Here is a 26,696-nt window from a genome sequence, read left to right as displayed (position 1 = left end):
AAATATATCGCCGAAACTACTGACCCTAAAGTTCCATTTGCTGAAGAGGAAGAGTATTTGTCCGAAACGGCCACGCCGGCATCCTTTACCGGTTTAGGAGAAATATCTGAAGGAGAGCATGTTCCAGGTGTGTCATCGATTATAGAGACCATGATAGCAGAGTGAAACAATAACTACACCAGATCTAGAAATAGAGACAGTGTCTACTCACTCAAAAAAGAGAAAGCACAAGACGCCGATACAAAAAGCAGACTAGGAAATACACAAGCCTTTGCGAATGAGAGAAAAGCATTCGGTCTTGGAAGGTTGTTCGCCGACCTGCTCCAAAATATGCCGTGACAGATTCTTGGAGTACCAGCCACGGGAGCTTAACAGATGTTTTGGGGAGAGGATTGGAAGGACCAGCGCAAATTTGTACGGACTTGGGTAAGTAAAACAGAATGCAGAGATCAGGGCGAAGGCATTCTTTCCAAGGAGAAAAGTGCCTAGTCATGTACATGCAAATATACAATGAAACAGGAAGATGGAGTCTTCCATCCCGTGTGCAAAAAGTTCTTCCTTACTACTCTCGGATTCAAAGCTAATAGTGGCAAACTGATAAGGAGCGCTTTCAAGGATGTCGGTGTTAACGAAAACAATGTCATAGAAGTACCCCTTGTTGACAATTGTGGACGTCATAGTCCCTGGCACAAGATTGACCACAGCATTATCCATGAACACATAGAGAAATATAAAGCAAGCATTTTTCATTATAGACGTGAACACGCGCTTTTCAGGAGATATTTACCATCTGATCTGATCATCAATGATATGCACGAAAACTTTTGCGCAGTCACTGGAAAAGCCATATCAAAGAAACTCTACTATTCTGCATTTAAAGAACTTAACATCTCTCGAGCTGTACTTGGTCAGGAAGAATGTGAAAAATGTAAGTCCTTCTTGTTGCACAAACAACTATGTAACTGTGAAGAAAGGTGTGAACCGTGTGCCGAAAAAATCATCCATCGGACACGATACAGAAATGCTAGAAAGAGGTATCAATGGGATGCAGATAAGAACGAAAACGCCAGTATTTGCCGCTGATCTGCAAAAAGTAATTTTGCTGCCGAGAATGAATCAGTTTAACAGAATCATTTTCACAAGAAGATTGGTCTTATTCAATGAGACATTTGCACCAGTGGGCTTCAAAAAAAGTGAAAAGGACATTGCCGTGATATGGAATGAATCAATTTTAGGACGAAAAGCTGAAGACCTTGCATCAGCTTCTTACCTAATATATAAGCGTGATGCCGAATCTGTGACACTCTCACTGGATAACTATAGCGCCCAAAATATAAATTGTACCCTTTATACTATGTTACTTCATCTTGTAAATGATTAGACTACTACAAAAGCAACCACATCCCAATCAACTATTTCGAGCCTGGTCATACTTTTATGGCAGCTGACTCCACCCATGCCGGAATCCAAAGAGTTCCGAGGCAGAAAGACGGCAAAATCTTGGATCTGAATTTGAATAATGTGTCGTAGAAGCAGGCTGCCAGACAATGCCGTTGAGGTTTGCCAACTGGGATTCTGGAGTCAGTAGTTATCTATTGAGCAAAGCTGACAATCGTCCCTACCTAGCTAAGGTTGTTTGTGCTGAATTCAGGCGAGGGTCACCAAAGACACTCTTCTTCAAAATAGCTTTAAAACGCGGATATGTTTGTACGCCAAAGTTTCGCACAAAACCCAGGGGTGTAGGATTTACAAGAAGGATGAGATCGTGAAACAACTTGTGGGTTTGATGCCCCCCCCCCCCCCCAATAGACGAAAGTACTGGATAGACCTACCAACTAGCTCCACGAGTAAAAATCTTTGCAAATCCTACAAGTGAATGTCCCTTCATCATTCACTGACTAGTTGGAAACGTTGCTCTTCCAAAGAATGTGTACGAGCATGCAATTTTAACATCTAAGTAATGATTCAATTCATTATCTAAAGAGAAGAGATGGAATATAATATGTATGTGATAATATTAGCAATGATTACAAAAGCAAACTCCATGTTAGTGAACTATAACGAAATAGGGAGAGAAAGAGAGTTAGTACTAGTTATACAAATAATGCTAATCAAATCACGGCAAATGAAAATATTATGAAAATTTACATGACTGGTGCGATTGTTCTGAAATAATAAAGCATGTTCAGCCTGATATCCTATATGTTTTTGGTTGGTTTCTTCCGATTATTCTAGGGACCTGTGATTATGATGTTTTTGCTTATTATAGCTTACCATTGGGCGATATGCGTCCTCAAATGACACTGTATATCAATATGCACATTACCGCTAAATTAGCCCATGTCTATGACAAACAGACGCAAAAACAATATGCGTCCGTTTGTCACACACTGGATACACATCCGAAAGTGCGATGGACGCATAATATTTTTGCGTCTATCTGTCAAAGACATGTGTCAATCAATTTCCAATCATGGATTTGGCAAAAGGTCTTTTGGTGAATTACACAGTTGATACAAATATTTTGGTTTTCAAGTTCCATGAATAAAATAACAAAAAAAAATTATCTTTAATTATCTATTAATTCTTTTAGATTCGAGCCAATAGTTACAATGTTATTAAGTAAAACAGTTTTTTGCGTTTCCTGAAAAAGTAGGTTTTCCCGTTATGCGTCTTTTTCTCATATCACGGCAGAATAATTCGAGATACTCATTGAAGTGTTCCGTGGGCCGTTCAAATAAAACAAAAATACACAAGAACTCGTCATTTCTATTATTTTCTTTAATTTGATGTCATATTTGTTGCTACTCCTTTTTTCTTCTTCTTAAAGTGTGTGTATGGGGAGGGGGGGGGTATATATGGGTGTAAGTGTTTTTATGTGTATCTTATCCAATGATTCTTTAAACATGACAACCACAGCTAAACAATTGTTATTAATTGTTGGGTTTTCCCACCTGTTGAATTGAAAATCGAACCTGTCGGATTCCATTTATGATTTCTAATTCTTCTTTTTAATTAATTTATCAATTCTTTCCCCTTACACGTACCAACTCTTCTCGTTTACGGTATTCAAGAATTAATGAAATTAACTTCTTTATCCCCATTTTTGTGTTCAATAATTTTTATGTTTGTCTATTCATTCGCGTACGCGAAGATTGGGGTTGGGGGGGGGGGGGGGCTTTTAGGAAATTGAAAGCTTTTCATGACGTGTCACGTACCACGTTCCGTCTTCGATCTTTCATCGAAGTTAAGACCATTGTTGGGAACCGATCGTCCGTGTTCTCCTATTTCTTTTGAATAGAAAGCAATTTTTTCTTCTTTAATTCTATGCGGTGAATTTTCATAATAAACAGATTGGAGAATCTGACATGTCAAAATCACACACCAGTGCCGCACGCTTTGATTATTTATTATAAATCTTTTGGATCTCTATCTAAGGATCTATAAATAGATTTAATTGTTATGATAACAGAACAGTTTATTGAATGTTTATCGATGTTAGGTGATGTTGCCAGTCTTTTATATTGCCGTGATATATAATAAGGTTTTGACAAAAGGTCTTTTTTCCTGTTAAACGTCAGAAAAAGACGGAAGTTATTTAAAGGAGCCATTAAACGATTGACCTAGTAGTCATCAATTTTTCTCATTTATATATAAAAATGATCGATTTCAACCAATAATCAAGTAACAGTGAATCGTGCATCAAAAGAATAGGAGAATACGGTTTCTGTTTCATGTTACAGTGACCTCAGACTCCTAGCCACATCACAGTAAAATTGAATGGTAACGCAGCAGGAAAATCTGAATAGGAGTTGATTGGTACAGTGCCAAACAAAGCTCAATTATATAAAAGAAAATAATCACTTTCACTCCCCATTGTTAAAAATAGAAAAACAGCCTTCAACAGCAGTTGAGGAGGGCTTTAGTTTATTAATTTATTTATTTTTTTTGCGGGGCAGGCTTATTTGGGGGGGGGGGGGGGGGGGGGGATTTTCTTTTCTTTTTCTTTCTAGCTATGTCTGGCAGCTTTCCATACACACTCAGGTCTTTATCTTACACCAGTGCCTGCTCCATAATTTGCCACCCACACACCTTTTCAGATTTTTCTCCTGCACCAGTGGGTGCTCCTTAACTTTTCTCTTTCATAATATTATGATATCATTATGATGCCGTACCTCGATAAGAAAAATATTAATAAAATAACCCATATTTTATCTCTATTCCAATGGAACATCACACATAACCGTCATATTTTCCAATAATTTATAACAGTATAATTGTCTTATAGCACTCCGCCAACCCTTCTCCGTTATACCACAAATCCCACTTACTGTCAGCCTAATGGCGAGCCCATGGTGGGCAGAATACCCCTTCGGAAAAGTTGGCCGTCCCTGAGTTTCGGTATTGAAAATTCGGACCCTCACGGGGGCGGGAACGCCGTCTTCTAGAAACTGGGAGACAAGTTGTCAGGCTGCTGCACCAGCAAGTGGAGACGCTGGGTGGCTGCAAACAGGCTAAGTACCATAACCTGCCTAATGGAGGTCGTGCCTCTTCAGTGGGGTTTCTATCTACATCCAATCTCCCACAATGCACTCTTTGTGGCAAAGAACATGAAACTGCAGAGCATCTGGTCGAACGTTGCATCGTAATGCGACTGCCTGGCATATTTGGGACTGTCCACAAATTAAATGCGATAGTAATTTTTCAACCCCGATAGATTGTCATAATATTGAACCTGCTGGTGGATTCTTCATTGTGCTCTTATCTTTGGGTGATATTATATGGTTATGACCTGAATTCTGCTTGGCCTTCTTTGCTCTGAGGGAAACAGTTAAAACAGTCAGACGGATTTTTCTTTTTTTCACCCAGTTAAATCATCTCTCTATTCTATGTTATGATAAACGTGTCGGGGAATGCCCCCTCAATGTAAAGAACCTGTGACAGTATCAATGTGGTTTCAGAATGTAGAACGTGGCCCACTTGTCTTGCTTATGTATTTATTGCCTGACAATTCTATGCAAATATTTGGACTCTTTTTAAACTTTTATCATTTTATGTTTTGTTGGAACTGAAATGATTTAAATGTCTCATGTGTACCTTATAACAAGAAAAACAAAACAAAACAAGCAACCCCCCTCACACCATCTATTTTCCCCTAAAAAGACCCCAAAATAAACAAACAAACAAAAAAAAACAACAAAAAAAAAACAAATCCAAAAACAAAAACAAACAACCCGTCCACCAGAGCAAAAAAATAAGAAAGGAAAAAAATATATATAGATACAACCACGATGACGAGCATAGGTAGTCTATGAATTTCTCGCCTACTCGGGAAACCACCAATTTAAACAAGATCCCAACATTGAAACGAGGTCATATTTACATAAGATCTCTCTCTCTCTCTCTCTCTCTCTCTCTCTCTCTCTCTCTCTCTCTCTCTCTCTCTCTCTCTTATTAAAAAAAAAACAATAATAATTGTATTTTGGCAGTAGTGACAGCCTCTTTATGCGCCCAGAGCTGTCATATGAACCGAATTAGCCCTTTTGAAATAAACGTTGTAAGCCTTTTGTTAACAATTTGGGTATAAAACCATTCATGAACTAAAGCCACATGCCAATCGTGTGTCACCAATGTTATCGCCGATGGTTGAGCCTTTTGCGATATCTGTATCTAAAAATTGGGCGATGCACTAACAATTTTGAAAACGATCTTCTTCATCATGAGTAATTAAACCTATTAAAAAAAACAACGGCCATTTTGTCTCATAGAAAATAGAAATGTTTAAAAAAAATTGCACACCCAAGTCGTTTTTCATTAAAGCGAACAGAATCTGTTTGTTACTTAGACTCCCTTCACTTTAGTATTGTTATAGTTAGATACAAAGTACACAATATCAGTAAAGCAGTCCTTTTGAGCCGTACGTTCCCTCGTATAACATTTTTCTTTAACAACTCACAAAAGATACCCCCAAAAACAAAAACAAAATAAAATAAATTTAAAAAAAAATTTTAAAAAAGAAAAGAAAAACGACAAACGAAACGAAACAAAAACAAAAACAAACAAAACTGGTGGTGACAAGTTTGAGTAATTCCTCCGTAATTATATGTGTCAGTGCATGACAAAATCAGTCGGGAGGTGAACATTTTGGATTTTATTTTTTTATTTTTTTTTAATTATTATTTATAAATTTTTTTTTCTTCATTTTCTGAAGGAATTACCTCTCCAGAGCATTTTAACCTTTATTTGAAGTAAATCGGGTGATTTTTCATGATGGTCATATGTATGGGAAAGGTATCCAGCAACTTTTCTCAAATTTAATACTTTTTCATCTTGACTAGCTGTAAAAAATATTTAGAAGTGAAATTAAGCTTTGATATTTCCCGAAGATGTACAAAAAGGGTTGATTTAATAATTTATGTCAAGAACTCATTTTTGATTTTTTAAAAATTGACCTTCTAACTAAACTTGGCAATATCTCAGTTCAAACCTTTTCACCATCCGACTGATTATGTCATTCACTGTAACAATATTATGATAATATTGCTAGTAAGAGAAATACTACAGTTTATAACATATTAAAATTGAAAAGAGATATTTAAGTAAACTAAAAATGGAAAAGCATTGTGGAAAGAAAGAGTTGAATATTACAGAAAAATTGAGTTGAATCTCTCTCATTAATTGGAGGTAATGGCATGCAACCTTTTAGGTGATTGTGTGCTTTATTTTTGGACAGGACAAGATCAGGTTGGGGCTTTCGGTACTTCACGTCCGATGGGATTGGTAAAATATGTATAAAACTCCGTCTCCAAGGATTAAATGCCTTGAAAGGAGTTGGATCTCGGGACTTGGTAATAAAGTAAAAATAATGAGCATTAAAGAGAGGCATTTTCATGAATTTACCAAGCTTAATCCCTTCAAAAATTTTCTTTATTTCCCAGCTTTCATGAAAAAATTATATTTTCTACAGTAAAACTCCTAGACAGCTTCCTTTGGAAGCAAACACTTTACAATATCCTTTACTTTCAAGTACTCATTCACACCTGAATTGAATGAGACAATGTATGAAATAGGTTTTATCAAAGACTTAATGCTAGCTGTGCGATTATTGTCGCTCGTCTGGTCACTGATCACCCTAAAATCTCTTGAGGTTTGTTTTAAGACGGGACATCGTACAGCTAAACTACCAACGCCACAAATGATAAACGCTTATTTTAGCCAGTTAACTGTAGTACTCGGGAAAGACGCGTATTTACAAATTATGGACAAAAAATATCGTTCTTCAAATACCGATCAATTTAAATGACCCTCATCATTGCAAAAGCTCTCGAGGTCTCAGGTTTGAATAATTTTGACATGATGAGGATCATTTAAATCGATCGATATTTGAAGGACGAGTTTTCTGGCCAATTTCTTTCTAATACGCGTCTTTCCAGAGTTTGGCTGTTAACAGGGTAAAAGGCCAGTTACTGTATTTTGATTGATGGGTGATGGCATAGGTGTATAAATACTATTTAATCTATAAATCTATGGGCGATGGTGAATGCAAGGGAGACAACCAAACTATTCAGTCGACTGGGGCTTTGATCTGATGAATTATTCCCTCTATTTTCCAAATTGACACGGTGGAATTATCCTTACACACTACACACTCATATATAAGTAGTGCCTTATGGTGGCTTTATAAGCTGTCGTTAAAGAGAAAATGCATTATTGTGGTTTGATTTCTCATTGAATAATAATAACATGCAACCACTGATACACATTGTGTGTGTATGTGTGTAAGTGTTTGTGTGTGTGCATCTGCGTGTATGTGTGTGCTTGTGTGAGTATTCACGTGTGCGTGCGTGTGTGTGTGTGTGTGTGTGTGTGCGTGTGTGTGATGTCCCGTTGTTACAGTTACAGATAAAACTTGTAATAATTGCATCAATAAAGAGTTTGGCCACTGATATATTCATCATCATCATCATCATCATCATCATCATCATCATCATCATCATCATCATCATCATCATCATCATTACCTTTTTCACCCTGGGTCAGGGTATAGGCCACAGACAAACAGTTTCTATCCTTCTGTTTCCCGAGCTAACTTTCTTTTTTTTTTTTTTTTTATCTCGTTCCATGTCTTATCACTTCTCTGTATATCAGCTTCTGATATTATATTAACATGCTTTAAATGGTTTACCTGCTTACTTTGGGTGTGAGTTCAGGGATATTGTCGTGTCCATGGTATTTGTGATTATCAAACCAGGTCGGTCTGGCTCTCAAAGTAAAAGATAATGTTAACAAACACAGGAAGATATGAAAAATGAATTAAACGTTTCTGGTCAGTTTGATAGAATTTGTTGAAAAGTGATCAATTGCGAATAGCAAGGAAAATAACATGACAATAGAAACCGAAATAGCTCTATAAATTTCATAATGATCCGAACGAGAAAAAAAAAGTAAAGAAAAGGATATCAAAATCTATCCTAACCGACTTGTACACATTTGTAATAGGCTTCAACAGTCGTGACATCACTTCCCTTGTAATGACGCTTAGTAACTTAGTAATTGGTTCCAAACTATCGGAACAATGGTGGACGCCCTTGTGAAATACTTTTCCGACGAGCGTAAAAGTGTATCCGGAGGAGAAAAACATTATAAATCTGATCATGTTTTGACTTTTATACACTCTGATCACATGACATGTGAAAAAGTTTTTGCCAACATGAAGAATAATAAGTACCGATTTTCTTTGTTTAGAACCAAGCTGCTGATGCTGGCGACGGACGCAGACTTGGGATCAATTAGTAAGTACGATCTTGAGTTCATCGATTGACAATTCGATCGAATAGACTCGCTCTATTGACTTTTAGACCATTGCGCTATTTTCCAATTAAAAAAAAAAAGCGTGAAATTTTATATATCGCAATTTCCACTAAATGTGCTCAAAGCGCTTTACAAAGGGTCCCTGACCAACAGCAACTCGTAACATGTAGAACGAGACATGACGCATGTTAGGCGATATTACAATTTTTTTTCGACAGATACAACGCTGTTAACGGCCAGGTGCTCATTTTACACATGGGTACGGTGAGAGAATGTGAGTAAAGAGCCTTTTCCAATGACTCAGCTATGCGCCGAGCGAGGATCGAGCCCAGGACCTTCCGATCCGAAAGCGAGTACCACTAGACTACATAGCGCACAATAACGCTAAGCTAAGTATTTCGAAACATTTGAAAACAATGGTCTACGATCACATAGATTCAAATATGTTGGTATCATCGCTTAGTCTGCCATTTGCATGATTATATTAGACTATATAGATAGAAGTCTGTGATTTGGAATAAACACAAAGAAATGGGTTGAAATGACGGGATGGTGTGAAATAGACATCGATGTCATTTACTTATTGAAAACTGTGTGCTGAGTTCGGTGATGCATAGAGACAATATCTACTTATAGTAGGCCTACTCTATTGATGTCACTGGCTGAACGGAGATCACAAAAAAAAAAAAAAAAAAAAAAAAAAAAACAAACGGGGCGAGTCAAATTACATTTTGACACACGTTGCATGCAATATGACGAGATCATATCACGTTTATATTGTAAACATCGCGACGTTTTAAAATTATTCAATCCATAAATTTTATATGTAATATTATAACTTTTTGATGTAATCCTACCTGCGCTCATTTGCGAATATGATAATCGACTGGAATTAATTGTGTGGTCTAGTGGTATGACACTCGCCTTCGGACCGGAGTGGCGCAAAGTTGAGTCCTTGGGAAAGTACCTTTACTCACATTCTCTTACCGTACTCGGGTGTAAAGTGTCCTGGCACATTGACAGCATTGTACAAAATTGCAAATCCCCTGACAGGCGTCATGTTTCGGTGTTTCAGTCTACATGTTAAATGTTGCTGTTGGCTAGGGACCATAGAGAATACAGGACCTCCCTAGTCTGTGCTAGGGACCCCCTGTATAGCGCTTTGAGCACGTTTAGTGGATATTGCTCTATATGAATTCTCAAGTAAAAAATATATTGTGGGCATGTTTAAACACTGTTGTAATGGCGAATAGTTTGCATTGGCTTTCAGACCTTTTTGCTTTTTTTTCTACGACTTGGTTTGGTATTTTTTTTTCAAAAAATAATCTCGCAACCCTGATTACATTGATTACAGCTTGGCTCTCATTAAATAAATTGATGCTATTTATTGCTTTGTCCATATCACCTCAATCACACTTACTATGATCGTGTCGAAAACTAGGTGGGTTCGTTTGACCTCTCTTAAAGAGGAGAGGTCACATTTGCTGTATCCCCCGATATCTCTGTTTTCCCGTTTCATGTTGCACTCTATCTTTGTTTTAGATTGAGATAGCTCGTTTTTTAAAACCCTGATTCTGGAGGGGACCCTTAGAGCTAGCTGGGGGGGGGGGGGGGGGGGGGGGAGGTGATATTTTTCCTTGTAAACGATCTTTATGTTATATACTACTGTAGTTATTAGTCTTGAATATATTGTATATTATAAACATTTGAGTGCATCCTTCATAGCGAGATATTGATATCAAAATAGGCACATCGGTGGATTACTCGTGGAATCTTCTTTTCCCTATTTGAATCATTCCCTTTCTCTTGCTTTTTCTTTGATGCTTATCACTTTAGATCTACAACTTTTCCTCCATCATCTTCCTTTTTTCATGACGCCTAAATGACATAATAGTGTCGCAAGTGCCGTAAACTCCTTAAAATAATAATGATAATAATAATAATAATAATAATATAATGATAATAAATAATAATAATAATAAAAATAATAATAATAATAATAATAAATAAAATAAGATAATAATGATAATAATAATGATAATAATAATAACAATAATAACAACAATGTCGAAAACATATTGAAAATGTCCAACAGGGTTGATAAACTTGTTTATTATGGTATGAATTCATATGTATTGCATTTATCAAACAGGCAAATGGTCGTCATTTTGTTTCCGGAGTCGGTGGTGCATGGAAAAGGAAAAACCTCAAGGACAGAAACATGGGAGTATTGTAGGACGAAAATAACTGTAAACATTGCGGTTGGATTGATTTCATTCGAAAATTTTCCACTTTGCGAGACGCCAACCCCTTCTCAATCCCCCCCCCCCCCCCCACCTATTGCTTTGTCGTCCCTTATCAATATGTCAGTTTTTGCCATCACACAAACCACAAAACCCATCCAAGCCGATCTATTCATGTATTTTGATTCAAACATAAATGCAGGGTTGTTTTGATTTATGCCACAGTTGATTAGATTAGAATATTATCCTGTTCCTCGGGAAATTATATTCACTGTCCTCGACCCTCCCTTGTCTATCTATCTTTTCACCCATCCGTTTATCCATTTATCTATCTATCTGCTTACCAACCTACCTACCTACCTACTTATCTATCACTTTCCATCGCCCACACACACACACACACACACACACACACACACACACACACACATACACGTGACACCATTTGAATTCTGTGTTTAATTTAAGCGATATCTGCTACTGTGAATATTGTGTCATATAGATAGTATGCAGATGACGTCACTGTTATTCTTTTTGCCATCCGCGTTTGTGAGTTGTTCTCACTAAACTGTATTAACCAGACTATAAAAGTTCATGGTTACACAGAGTTTGTGTGTTGGTCCGTTATACTTCCGGATGGCAATGTTGTGAACTCCTTGGCCAAGCGCATTCTATCTATATACAACTTTAGAAATTCCGTTATTTACAAAATGGTTAAAAAGGGACTTTGTTAGTCCGGAAGGGATGACTTTTAACACTCCCTCTCCTGCTGAGCCAGTCTTCATTCTATAGATAGAACGAAGATGACGTCACTCAGGTCTCTGTTATTGTTTTTTTTTTGCCATCCACGTTTAGGAGTAATTCTCACTAAACTGTATGAACCAGACTATAAACGATCAAGGTTACACATAGTTTTGTGTGTTGGTCCGTTATACTTCCGGATTGGCAATGTTGTGAGCTTCTTAGCCAAGTGCATACTATCTATTACTGTAGATGATTTCAGCAAAAATCTGTGCAAATAAGAAATACAAAAACAGAAGTCTTACCGTTGGGGATCGTCCAAGTTGATAGTTTTACCTGGAAATCCCAGTCCGTAAGTCCTATTTTTAATTAGAATAAAGAGTGCGAATACAGGAAAAAATCTTGTTGGGGGCATGACTCAAAACCCCTTGCCTTGAAAGCGTAATATCTTGTGATGAACTAGACTGAAAAGACTTAATACACTGTCTGATATATTATGTGACCCGCCGTCTCAAAACGGTAATATGTCGGATGAATAGGACCCTGAAAAGTGAATTTACAATTAATATGATAAGATTTGAACTTACGGTCTTTTGCAATGTAAGAAATTGTTTTTTGTTCCCCACCGTAAAGAATAGATATTTTCCCCAAGTTTCATTTGTAGCTATAAATTCAATTTTCTCCAACTAGTTCATCTCGCCATAATACCTATTTGAGACAATGGGGCACATATGAGACGTGCGCTTAGTGTGTTTTACTTACGTTACCTTAGGCCTTAGTTCCTTCTGTGTCTTTGACCCATTGAGCCATCCAGATTCGCCATTCCGCCTTGCCCTGTGATGCCATATTTGCCTCGTCCCATGTCATCTCCCCAGTTTTAAGGTCGTTCTCGACATTTACTTTCCAGTAACGTTGTCTTTTGTCGTCCTCGTTTTCGTCTGTTATTATCCTTCCAACTTCCATCCAAAATTATTTTTTTTGGGGGGGGGGGGGGGGGGGGGGGGGGGGGGGGCGATCATCTTTCATGCGAAGGACGTGTCCTAGTGATCTAAGGAGCTGAGTATTTATTTCGTAGACATCGCGGTTGGAATGCGTTGAGACCTTTTATTTAATAGAAAGACTATAGTTTCTTGGTGTTTTAAAAACATAAAAATAAAAATAAAAGCATGATTTCATGTTTTTAGTCATTTGAACTTCAAGGTTAGCTGTTAATGTCTTGTTCAGATTATAGCGATGGGTCGCATTGGTCTTTGTCTCTTCTTCCTCGTGTTCGCGCATTGGGCTTTGTTTCTTCTTCATCGTGTTCGCGCATTGGGCGTCGTTTAACCAAAAAGATTTTGAATCTTTTCAGCTCTGACATGCCTTCCATAATGGCAGGAGGTCACTTGCGGTGTCTTCTGTCTCCTATGTCTGGTTTCTGAGTTGCTTTCTGGCTTTGTCTTGAAATGGGATTACCAGGTTTTGCCCTGGCCCTAGCTGGAGTCCTTGGCTGAGGGGAAGAGTTAAATGTGTAGTTAGTTTTGGAGTCGATTTTTTTCCTTGTAAATAATCTCACTGTTATGTGTCGGTAGTATTTTTCTTTTTGTTTTGAACATATCTTGCAAACAGTTGACTTTGGGATCTTGTGCTGGTGTCTAGATGAGACTTTTAGGCGATCTCAAACTAAGTACATTGATGGTATGCTTTTGGAATCTACACCTGCTTCTCATTTGTCTTCTTGGGTGCTATAATTCTATATTTTAACTATATAACTAGGTATTGCATAACTTTCCTTTTTACTGGCGCTGAAATGACCTACACGTATTGCAAGCTCCGTAACATCATTATATGCAAAAACAAACAAACAACTCTGACACGTCCGCCATTGGAGTCAGTTGTGACACAATCCATGAACATGGCCGCCATTTTTACACTAATTGACCATGGATGGTTCAGTAGATATCGTATTGACAGAAAATGATTCGTTCAAGACAAGCAGTTTTACCTGGTTATTACTCCAGTAAATATATTTGTTCACGTTTCTCCGTTGTAATGATAGTGAAGATCCCGAGAATCGAAGATCTCGATAATTGGCTTGTGGATATCGTGTGATCTATGTAATGGCTCTTTCTTTTAAAACATTTCGCTTTGGTTACGGACTTGAGACCGCCACACACAAATAATTCATTAGCAACAGTCCCTATGAGAATTCAACCATTACTTGATACGTGAGGCTGCTTTAAAATGTAATAATGGATTGTATATGTGACACCACTGACTCAATTTGGAATAATGTCGGGCCGGATTATACACCCAAACGCGAATTTAGATTTGATAATGATCAGAAATAGAATAGTTTACTCTATCGGTTTCTAAGAATTTAAGAAACTATATAATCTGTTATTTTTTTAAAGTAATGTATTTTTGTTTTGATTATTTTTAATGTTGTTGGCTGAAGAAGGGGTTCGAGCCCTAAACGTTCCGTGTTTGATATTTTGTTCTTTTTTGAAGGTATTATATTCATTTTTGTTTATTAGGAATTCATATAAATATGTAAGCTTTCAATATCATAAGGGAGAAGCTATGGGTTTTATCATTCTTATTTAATCATTTTCTCTCTCTTTTCTTGTTTTTAGTAATGCTTATTTACAGAAATAGACAAATCGCTGTGACTATCGGTTTCGGTTGTGAAAAAGAAGCAAACCCAAAAGAGATGGAGTGGGAGCACGAGGAGGAGGGGTAAGGGGGGGGGGGGAGAGAAGGAGGACCGTGATTTATTTGATATACTTGAATGACATTCTAACTAAAGTAATTTGACGATGTTGAGATTTTAAGAAATGCACTACTGTCTATATTAGGAAAGGGCCATAGGTTGTCAGTTGTGAAATAGAAACAAATGCAAAAGAGGAAAAGGACAAGATAGAGAAAGACAATGACGAGGAAGAAAGAGCGGGAATAGAGAAGGAAGGAGAGGAGAGGAGGAGCAGGAGGAGGAAGAGGAGGAGGAGGAGGAGGAGGAGGAGGAAGAGGAAGAGGAAGAGGAAGAGGAAGAAGAAGAAGAGAAGAAGAAGAAGAGGGGGGGGGGGGGGGGGGAGGAAGAGCGAATATGATAGACTTACTTTATTGTTTTTGACAACTCATAAGATTTCATGGAAACCCAATATGAGGCCAACTTTAGCAAATGGATATATTATCGTCCGGGAATAGAAACCCGGAACGTCGCCAAGTCGATTTGAAGGCTATAAGTATCAGAAGCTTAGAGCATCGAGAATTCCCAATTTTTATTTGCCTTCCGTCAACAAAGAAAGCCACGTAAACGGGTTGAACGAAAATGATGTCACTCAGGTCTTTGTTATTGCTTTTTGCCATCCGCGTTTATGAAAACCCCCCACTAAACTGTATTAACCAGACTAGAAACGTTCATAGTTTTGTGTGTTGGTCCGTTGTACTTCCGGATGGCAATGTTGTGAGCTTCTTAGCCAAGCGCGTAACTACTATCTATAGATAGTATGCGCTTGGCTAAGAAGCTCATAACATTGCCATCCGGAAGTACAACGGACCAACACACCAAACGGTGTGTATCCATGAACGCTTATAAGTCGGGTTAATACAGTTCAGTGAGCATTTCTCATAAACGCGGATGGCAAAAACAATAACAAAGACCTAAGTGACGTCATCTTCGAACTATCTATAGATAGTATGCAGATGACGTCACTCAGGCCTTTGCTATTGTTTTTGCCATTCGCGTTTGTGAGTTGTTCTCACTAAACTGTATTAACCAGACTATGAAAGTTCATGGTTACACAGAGTTTGTGTGTTGGTCCGTTATACTTCCGGATGGCAATGTTGTGAACTCCTTGGCCAAGCGCATTCTATCTATAGCAATGTCACCAATAATGAATAAATTATATTGCGATCTATAACTGCTTTCGAGTTCTACGACAAGTAGTTATGTCTGGCAACGTAGCTCGCTTATTCTAGTTCTAGCTTGGTTAACCAATCAAAAGCCAATAGGATTCAACAGTCGTAACGTCACTTCCTTCCTAATGACGCATGGTAACTTAGCAACACTGGCTCTAAACTATCGGAACAATGGCTGACGCCCGTATGAAATATTTCTCCGGCGAGCATAAAGGGTATCCAGAGGGAAAAAAACACATACGTTTGATCATGTTTTGACTTTAACACATTCTGATCCCAAGGCATATGAAAAGTTCTAGCCAGCATGAAGAATAAAAAGTAACGATTTTCTTTGTTTAGAACCAAGATGGCCGCCGTTGCCATGCGGCGTGACATCAGACTATTGAATCGTATTGTCTGTAAGTGAGAGTGCAAATTTTAATGGTGTGGCCTGTCACGTATTTGGCTGGCTAAAAACGACTTCAGCTGCCTTCAACCTTCACCTTTCTTGAAAACAATAGACTTTGAGGATCCGTGACAAGTCTTAATTATTATTACTAATATCGGAGATATCCAATGTTTACCTATGTTTTGTTTCTTTCAAGTGGAGGTCACGTACACAAACGAATGAATGCTTTCTGAATAGAAACTTAGTGGAAGGGAACATGACCACGCCTCTCGGACAGTCGTCATAATGTAAACAACGGCAGTGATTGGTAAACATAGCGAACTCCACAGGTTTTACTATCGATGGTATGTAAGTGTTCTCCCACTGTTCTACCGCTTGATCAATAGATGTATGCGCTTGGCTAAGAAGCTCATAACATTGCCATCCGGAAGTATAACGGACCAACACACCAAACTGTGTGTATCCATGAACGTTTATAGTCAGGTTAATACAATTCAGTGAGCATTACTCATAAACGCGGATGGCAAAAAACAATAACAAAGACCCGAGTGACGTCATCTTCGAACTATCTATAGAACCAACGCAGAAAGCTATGAGTAAACTTCGTTTATAATATAATCCGAGAAAATCGTGTGATAACTAGTCACTCATTTGGCGGTATAAAAACGATAACAATGATCAGGGAGAGGTCGATTTCATTCACGTTATTGTTTTAAAACAAGTAACTTTGTCCGACCCGTTTGTAGGTGTGTCACAAATTCAGGTTTTGATGGTCAAAATCAACTGGTTAATACGCTTCAACAGTCGTGACGTCACTTCCCCCATAATGACGCAGGTAACTTAATAACTGGCTCTAAACTATCGGAACAATGGCGGACGCCCTTATGAAGTACTTCTCCGACGAGCATAAAAGTGTATCCAGAGGAAAAAAACATTATAAATCTGATCATGTTTTGAATTTTATACATTCTGATCACATGACATGTGAAAAAGTTCTATCCAGCATGAAGAATAAAAAATACCGATTTTCATTGTTTAGAACCAAGCTGCTCATTACTAGGCAACGTGACATCAGACTATTGAATCCTATTGGAATACAAATGCCAAGCAGCTAGCAAACGTAAATTCAATCCGCTCTGTATGTTTCATACGAACGTGCAGCTATAAACTGAGTCAGTATTATATTTGCTTAAAAATAAATTAACAAATGACGAAGTTAATGAAATATAACCAACGAGTCATTTCACCAGCCTGTATCGGTCACATGACAGTTTCGCTACATTTATGATTTCATTCTATGACATTCTTTGCCATTTAATGTTCTGTGGTGGTAATAATAGTATCATCATGTTTTCCCATCTGAAAATAGCTTTGCATGTCAGAGTGTTTGTTTGTTTGTTTGTTTGTTTCATATCCCTCTGGAGCTAGATCATATTATAGTGATCTCAGTCATGCGTGAATCAAGGTTCGATTGATGAGGGTTAGCTTTATAAATAAATATATCTTTGACTTGGTTTATTATTGTTTGACAATAAATATCATATTGTCGGTGCTAAAAATGAAAGTAGTCCTTCAGAGCCATTAGTCCCTTGGAGTTAGAGTTTATCGGACAATAGTAATTATTTGCTATCCTTTGGATAGGACGCTAATATATTATTACGAATAATCTAGATTAAGGAAATATGAAATTTAGAGCTGTGTTTGTTTGCTCAGATCTAAAAAAGTTACCTGTAACGAATGTAATCACGTGATTATCATGAAAAATGGAAGGGCATTGTGAGTATCTACATACGTTTATGCTCCAGCCCACGCAGCTCCCTTCACCTCAACCCCCCCCCCCCCCACCCCTCACTCTCTCTCACACATAGACACGACCCACAACACACCCACACACACACACACACACACACACACACACACACACACACACACTCCTTCCCCCCCCCCCCATCTCTCTCTCTGGGTGGGGTTCCTGACCTCCCATAGTGGGCAGGGGGGTACATACGGTGTCTTCTATCCCCTTATATCTGTTTTCCAAAATGCCCTCTGTCTTTGTCTTGGAATGAGATAACTTGGTTTTGTCCTGGCCCTGGCCGGAGTTCTGGCTGGGAGGAAACAGTCAAATGCATAATTATTGTTTTGGGAGATGATATTTTTTTCCTTGTAAATCATCTCCCTGTTATGTATTATTATGTTTGTTATTTTTAATGTATAATGTAAGCATTTGAGTGTATTCCTCTTTGTTGGATTTTGTGCTTGTGTCCGTATGAGACTTATAGGTGATCTCAAACTAAGTACATTGATGGTTTGCTCTTGGAATCTGCATCTGATCCCTATTTGTCCCAGTTCCCCTTTGTCTTCCTTTCTCTTGGGTGCTTTAATTATAATTCTAGAACTTTTTACTATCCCATTTTCTTCCTTTTTACTGGCGCTGATATAACCTAAATGTGTTGCAAGCGCCGTAAAACCCTTAAAAACAAAACAAACATCTCTCTCTCTCTCTCTCTCTCTCTCTCTCTCTCTCTCTCTCTCTCTCTCTCTCTCTTTGTTTTTTTTTTGTTTTAAGTCGTCATGTCCGAGATCCTATTGGATGGATTTGATGGTTCGACATGAAACCCTTTTTTAACCCGTTTGCCCTCTGTCGGTGTGGCCACGTGCTGTGCTGCTACTAACGACAAGGTGAACATGGAAAGGCCTCTTTCTCAAAAATTATAAACACATTACCTGCGTAAAACAAGACTATGTAACACTGATAGTCTGGCCAGCTTAATCGAAATCCGTTTATAGATGGAACGAAATTAACGTCACCCAGCTCTTCGTTATTAGACAACCATTTCAATGATTAGTTCTCACTTAATTCGATCAATCAATTTGGTTTTTATTCTCTGTCTTCTGACACTTTCCTACTCACTTCATTTCTTGTCATAGTTTTATGTAGTGGCACCCAGTCGACGGATTTTGTGAGTATTTCACCGAAACGCATGGCATCGATTTCTATCATCACGGCTAATGCGATGTTCGCTCATGCATGAAATTTTCCACTATTTCATTCCAAGAAATTTGTCCCCGATATCTGTGTCATAAGTTACTTAAATAGATGTAGTTCTTGAAAGATATTCATCTACTGTCATATCAGATCTCAACGGAACATAAAGGTCAATAGCAACTTGACATGTATTCTAGACCATGCAAAATAATATTCGAGTGCAAGAAATTTTAGCTTCTATGAAATAGGCGAGGGGTGGGAATTGGGGATGGGGTAGCTGGAGATGGAAGGAGAAGAAATATTTATGCAAATTGGAGTCAAGATTACATAATCACTAACCTGGTGCAACATTCACAGTTTTTGTTGAAAATGAATTGTGCGAAAGCTGTTTATTTTATTATTTTTTAATTTTAACTTTGTTGTTGAGAAAGCACTATTGGACTATGGTTTAGCGTATATAAACCAGGTTTTTACACAATATACACCTAAATACAATTCTCAATTACTAACTTGAGTCATCAGTATACTCTCCATGAATGATTATTATTGGAATTTATCTTATAATTGTTTGCATGATCACTACCAAGGTCAAACCTTTGAGTTATGACTTGACACACGCACACACACACACACTAACACACACACGGACATATGTAAGGGGGGTAAGGGGTGAGGGCGATTGAGAGAGTGTGAGAGAGAGAGAGAGAGAGGAGAGAGAGAGAGAGAGAGAGAGAGAGAGAGAGAGAAGAGAAGAGAAGAGAAGAGAAGAGAAGAAGAAGAAGAAGAAGAAGAAGAAGAAGAAGAAGAAGAAGAAGAGAGAGAGAGAGAGAGAGAGAGAGAGAGAGAGTGTACATCTTTTTTTTGATTTATAAAGTTTGTCCAGCAAGATAAATTAATGTTCGTCTCGAGCCTGTATCATTTATCAAATCAAAAATAATACCAATGTCATAACTTGAAATTCCCGATTTAGTTTTTCAAGTGCCTGTACGTACGTTTAAAACATTTCCTCTATTATTGTGGACGGGACTTTTCAACCGTTTATTTTTAACCATCTGATATTACATATAATGTTTGCTAGCGTTTGTCTCCGAACATTAGATTTAGCAACCTGAACGGACAATTCATTTTTGCTCTCTCAATTATAATATTTTATTTTTAAAATCCAATTATTTTATAAAGTTTTTAACATTAGTACAAAACTGTTAGGTTGTGATCGCGATATAACCAATCCAAATAAATACAATTTGATTTATTTTGGGATTAAAAAAGAAGTCAAGTTTGTTTCTGAAATAAAAGTTTGAAAAGAGATGAGTTTGATGTTCTCACGAGGTTTAAAAAATATTTGTTAGCATGACAACCGATCTATCTATCGGCATTCAAACTTTCCGAAGAAATACAATTTGTTGAGGTAAGAATGTTATTATTTGATTTTTAAAATGATATATACGTGTTTTGATTCGTTTATATTTGTGTATATATTACATAAATAATTTAAATAGTGAAAAAAGATAAAGAATATTTTACTATTAATAAATCGATGATGAATTGATTGATTCTCGATAAATAGGAGAAGAGGAAGAATTAGATACACAGGAATTTGTCTATTAATTTATCTTAAATCAATATATTCGTATATTTGTCATTTTAGGTTATATTTGTTTTGTTTTTTATCATCAATCTATTAAATTATCATTTATGTTTTTATTTCCACTCTTCGATCTATTTCGTCTTTTTGTATTCAGCAAGCGCACGAGATCTTTACCTACTTATATCATCGACGACCACAAATCAGGATTTGTTTTTGTTTTCTTTTTCTTTTGTTTGTTTTGTTTTGTTGATTTTTTTTCGTGCTTTTTATTTTTATGAGGCCTTTTCTTCTTCCCTTTTAAACAATAATAATAAAAAAAGAAAATTTGTTCACTCGTAGAAACTTTTAAACCTCTTCTCGTTGAAAAAAAAAGTGAAATAACCCAAGCTTCAGCCGCAGGACAGTGCCGCAATGTGAGGAGTATCTAAGTTTCCATGGCTAAGGATCTTGTTCAACGAAAATGACAAGAGATGCCAAACGCGGCGCCCAAACGCAGGTCCACCTGCTTTTAGTGTATTATTCTCGGCCATCATGCCGTCCAGCTTCTTGATCATGACTCTAATTAACAACTGGTCCACAGATAAAAGCCAGGAACAAAGTCCAGGAATATACGTACTCTATGGAATCTTTAAATTAATAGCAATTTAGATTTATCTGTCATTTTTTATTCTAAGAAGAATTCATGTTATTATTTATTATTATTATTATTATTATTATTATTATTATTATTATTATTTATTATTATTATTATTATTATTATTATTATTATTAATATAATATTGTTATTATATTATATTATATTTTTATTATTTATATTATTTATTTATATATATTATTATTATTATTATTAGTTTATTATTATTATTTATTATTATTATTATTATTATTATTATTATTATATTATTATTATTATTATTATTATTATTTTAAAATGATTTATTGATATATAATGTACGGCCCCCACTGAGTGTTATCCCCATTGTTATATGGATCTTGTAAATCCGGTGTAACATTTTGGTCTGATTGGTCATTCATTGTAAGACAAGGGGTATTTTCTCCCCACGACTTGCCCCCTGGTGCCGATTAATGCCAGGCCCCTGCCTTGTGCCCGTTCACTAAGACTAAGAGGAGTCGGCCCGTCATTCAGGCACGGCTATTGGTCACTCCAAGTGAGCTATCCCGATTATGCTGTCGGTGGTCAATGAATGAATGGCCTTTTGTTTCATAATACGGTATGCGCGCGCGTGTGTTTGTGTGTGTGTGTGTGTGTGTGTGTGTGTATGTACGTGTATGTCGTTGTGAGCATGATTATGGATTTCAAAGGGGATAAAGCCTATTAATTTCTTGATGTATCCTAAGCCCTGCATGGGACACACCCGGACTCGTTGGAACGGGAATATGGTATAAAACAAAAGAAATAAATGGGGAAAAGAAAACATTAAACATATTTATACAATATTCATAAATATAATCGTACCTAATAAAATACGCAACTTGTAACCATCAAAATAATATTTGAAGTTTTGGGTTTTTTTCCCCTCTACCAAGTTGTTAGTGCTGAAATAGTTGTGGTTTATCTCTATGATATGGAAACAATGTGCATCAACCCAGGAAGAAACTAAAATGAACAAGGAAGAGATTTATAATATCACTCAACCGGTTAATTTCGCTTATTCGGGACAAATATGAAAGTGAACTCGATAAAGGAGTCCCATTTAAAAGGTTTCGTTTTTTGCCCGATGTTGAAGTTTTTGCAGAGGGCATTTTGACATGTTTTGTTTGGTGTTTATTTTATTTGTTTAGTGACTTGGATGGAGTGTTGTTTGGATTTATTTCCAGTCGCAGACTTTTCCAGTTATTACATCTTAAACTGGTAACATTTTATTTCTTTTAAATTAAATTTTTTATTATTTTTAAATATTGTGTTTGATTCTTGCTTTCTTTATAAAAAATCCATATGAATTGGCTATCTATGTTTATGTATTTTATAAATGTGTTCAATTCCCTCTCCTCTATTTATATATATATATATATATATAATATATATATATATATATATATATATATATATATATATATATATATATATATATTTATCCATACATCTATCTATCTATCTATCTATCTATCTATCTATCTATCTATCTATCTATCTATCTATCTATCTATCTATCTATCTATCTATCTATCTATCTATCTATCTATCTATCTATTCTATCTATGAGCGTTTGAAAAGTAGGATGCCAAAGATTTCTGACAAAGATTTAATAGTGTTTTAAACAGCAGTGTTAATCTCATCTCGTTATTACAGCAAAGGTATCAGTTTTCTCTGATTTGGGGACTGGGCTTCTTCAGGGAGTTTTCATACAATCAATTCACATCCTTGTATTATTCTGATAACGTATGTAATGTGAACACGAGATAAATACAGTTTCTCCTCCTCTTCTTCTTACTCTTCCTTCTCCTCCACCTCCTCCTTACCCTACCCATTATCATCCTCATCATCGTCATCATCCCTTCCTCCTGCTTCTCCTCCTCCTTCTCCTCCTGTCCCTCTTCGTCCTTGTCCTCCTACTATTCCAATACTGTCGTCGCGATTGTCATAATAAACTTCATCATTTTTGAAAGACTTTCCCCATTATCAAAATAATTTTTAGAAATGGATGTGAGACGAGACTAGCCTAACATAAATGATTGCCCTCATCAAATTAATTCCGTTATGAACGGATCTGTCACGCATCATTTATTACCGTGATACTTATTCGTCACAGTCTTTCACACGTTCAATTTCTTTGGTACACACAGTCCTACTTGTCCTACTAACTATGGGTCAACCCTTCTTCCCTCCTTTCTTTTGGCCAGAACACATTTTCTTCAAATTATATCCATCGATTAAAATGACCACCACCTTGTCGAGAAGGATGGAAATTTATCAATACGCGCGCCGCCACCCACAAAGTGGTTTTGGTGATAATTAAGTACTCTTCATTCCAAAGTTGATCTGTCGTGTGTTATGGTTCTATCTTCATTGAGGTACTGAATTAATTGGTCACACCCACATTTGTGGCTGGACATGATTGTCATCATCTCATTAATCCGTTAACTGCCGTTGTTCTATGGAAAAACACGTAGTTCCGAATTCAGCCAGAAAACTTGTCCTTCAAATATCGATCGATTTAAATGACCCTCATCTTGGCAAAAACTCTCAAACCTGGGACCTAGATATAAACACACACACACACACACATATACACACACAACCTACATGCCATGAATACCATTGACAGCCCTTCCAGTTTCAATACACACGTACAAACACAAACACAAGTCAAACACACACACACACATATACACATACAAACACACAAATCATATCTGTGGCTCAATTTCACCACGCAATCCTTCTTTCTTTATGAGCTATGTAAGGAAACCAATGTTGTTGTTCCTTTAATGTTCATCTATTCACATCAATGTCAATGTGTGCTCAAGGGATAGTTGGATCGGGACGCTTGTGGAATACAATGCAAAAACCTCTAGCAACATGTATAGTAATAGCTTCTCGTTGACGCAGCGGTGACATCATACAAAAGTAAATTGAGTCAAGTTGTTTACAGGTTATCATGTTATTTGTTTTACTGCTACGAATAAGTTTACTTTCCTTATATTGTTTTGTTTCCCATATCTTTCTCCCTGTATAGAAGGAACGAAACTGACGCCACTCGGCTCCTTGTTATTTATTGTTGTTAGACGGTCATTTTAGTGATTAGTTCTCACTAGATTATATCAGACAAGAAACGTTCAAGGTTACACACAGTTTTGTTGTATGTATTTTACCTAAACGCATAGCATCAATATGTGAGAGTTTGTGCGTGTGTGTGTGTGTGTGTGTGTGTGTGTGTGTGGCTTGTGTGATTGTTTGTGTTTGTACGTGTGTATTGAAACTGGATGTGGCTGCCAATAGTATTCATGGCATGTAGGTAGTGAATGAGTTATGTCTGGCTGGCAAAAATAATATAACGAATAGTTCTAACAACACGCTAATGATTAAATGTATAAATGCCGTTAACCAATAGGGAAAAATACGGGTTGGAAGTGTGAAATCAGTTCCCCAGAGGACTAGATAAATACATTGTGCAACAGGTCTTCTGATTTCATTGTCATGATATGCTATTTTCTAAATCGTGAGCTTTTATATAGCGCAATATCCACTAAATGTGCTCGAAGCGCTTTACAAAGGGGACCCTGACTAAAAGCAACACGTAACATGTAGAATGAGATATAACGTCTATTTCGATAGAGACAACGCTGTTAACGGCCAGGTACTCATTTTACACCTGACTACGGTGAGAGAATGTGAGTAAAGAGCCTTTTTCAAGGACTCAACCATGCGCCGAGCGAGGCTCGATACCAAGACCTTCCGATCCGAAAGCGAGTGTCATACCACCAGACAACATAGAGAACTTTATAGCCTAAATAAATGCTGATGGTCAATAAAGATGATTTATCTCGCTCAGCAAAAAAAAAAAAAAAAAAGCAACAAAAAACATTGTACAGGCCGACCAACCTTCCAGCCATCTAGCGTGCATACTACAGTAATGGATGATTTCCGGGACCTCATTGGCCAATGACGGAAGACACGAGAGAACTGTTTGTTTTTATGATACATGTTTGTTGTTTTCAATTTCCGTTTCTATCATTATTGAAGTGACGAATACGTGTTGTTATTGTCTGTTAAGTGGTTTAGAAAATATTATCTTACCGTCGTAGTATGAATATATATATAATATATTCATATATTATTTCTAATCGTATTTATATATAGAATATATAAATTATATTAAAGATATAATATAAATAAATGTGATGGTTAGTGTGTGTGTGATAGAGACAGAGCTGAAGAGCAGGATCTGTTAATGATAGGGTGAGAGATGTGAGTAGAGAGCTTTAGGACTCACCTGGCCGAGGAGGCTGTCAAGTTGGGATCGAGGAGTGTCATAGCAGGACTGGGGCGCTATTCTATTCTTTTTTTTTCTTTTCTTTTTTTTTTTTAGTTTTGTTTCCTTCTTCTTTGGAGAGAACTTTCGGCAAATTTATTTTGATCTGCTTTTTTTTTTTTTTCCTTTAAAAAAGAATTCTTCAATTTATTGGGATTTTTCTCTTTCGATTTGCATTTGGAACAAGCTTAAGAGATGGCAATTGTAGCAATTGCTATAGAAGGAACGAAGTTGACCTCCCTCAACTCTTTGCTATTGTTTTAGACATCCATTTTTATGATTTTTTTCACTAAATATATCTGTCATATTATAAACGTTCAAGGTTAGTTTAGTGCGTAGGTACGTTATATCCCGTTGGCAGATGTTGGAAGTATTTTATCTAAACATGGGGATGTCAATGGATTATGAGGCCTGAAGACGCGATCCAAGTCACTGTAATTTCCTTTGGATTTGTAATATAAAATTGACACTATTTGTTGCTTGCTACCCTCATAATAGGATTCTGGCGTATTGCAGAAGACCGTCAGTCAGATGTACTATTTTGTGAACCAGGAATCCGGTCAGAGTACTTTTCTGTTCCCTTTTCTTATGTGCCATGTCTTTGAATGGGCATCGTAACTGCTTTTATCAGTGTGAATTAACTACATGTTGCATTATTGTTCACGGCACGTTGTTAATTTAATGTAATTAGATCACGCTGTATTCACACTTTGACAATGTATTTTGTCAAAACACATCTTTTCCACAATGGCATGATTTTTGTTATTGTGTGTTCAATCTATGAATTAAAATAGCACACAACTTTTCGAAGAGTCCTTGCACTTCTTTGAAGTATCGGGTTTTGGACTTCTTGACACGACTGGGGTCATATGATATTATTAATCGATCGATGTTTGAGGAAAATTTTGTTTAGAGCAAAATGAAAAAAAGGGTTTGTCGGGGTGAATCAGATTTTGGGTATTCGTACACCCTTTGATGTTGAATTAATTCATGATTTGATTTGTCAGTTTTTGGGGATAAATTCATCAGTCGTTTTGGTCTTCTA

The 26,696-nt window shown here is 36.9% G+C and overlaps 1 protein-coding gene across 6 annotated transcripts in view; it reads left to right on the top strand.

Annotated features, from left to right (window-relative positions):
• LOC144977058 (uncharacterized) overlaps nucleotides 1-26,696 on the top strand; it is a 116,189-nt gene that overhangs the window by 73,602 nt on the left and 15,891 nt on the right. Inside the window, exon 1 of one of the 6 annotated variants that reach the window (XM_078921794.1) lies at nucleotides 20,159-20,477. The exons of the other annotated variants lie outside the window; for them this stretch is intronic. The gene's annotated coding sequence lies outside the window, so the exon portion shown is untranslated. Of the gene's footprint in view, nucleotides 1-20,158; nucleotides 20,478-26,696 lie in introns of those variants that run through there. 6 annotated transcript variants of the gene reach the window in all.

Source organism: Berghia stephanieae, chromosome 7, assembly GCF_034508935.2.
Source record: "Berghia stephanieae isolate SIO BIC M18660-M18661 chromosome 7, UCSD_Bste_1.3, whole genome shotgun sequence".
NCBI classification, from domain to species: domain Eukaryota; kingdom Metazoa; phylum Mollusca; class Gastropoda; order Nudibranchia; family Aeolidiidae; genus Berghia; species Berghia stephanieae.
Note: the sequence above shows the minus strand (reverse complement) of the source record. Positions and strands in the feature narration are given on the sequence as shown.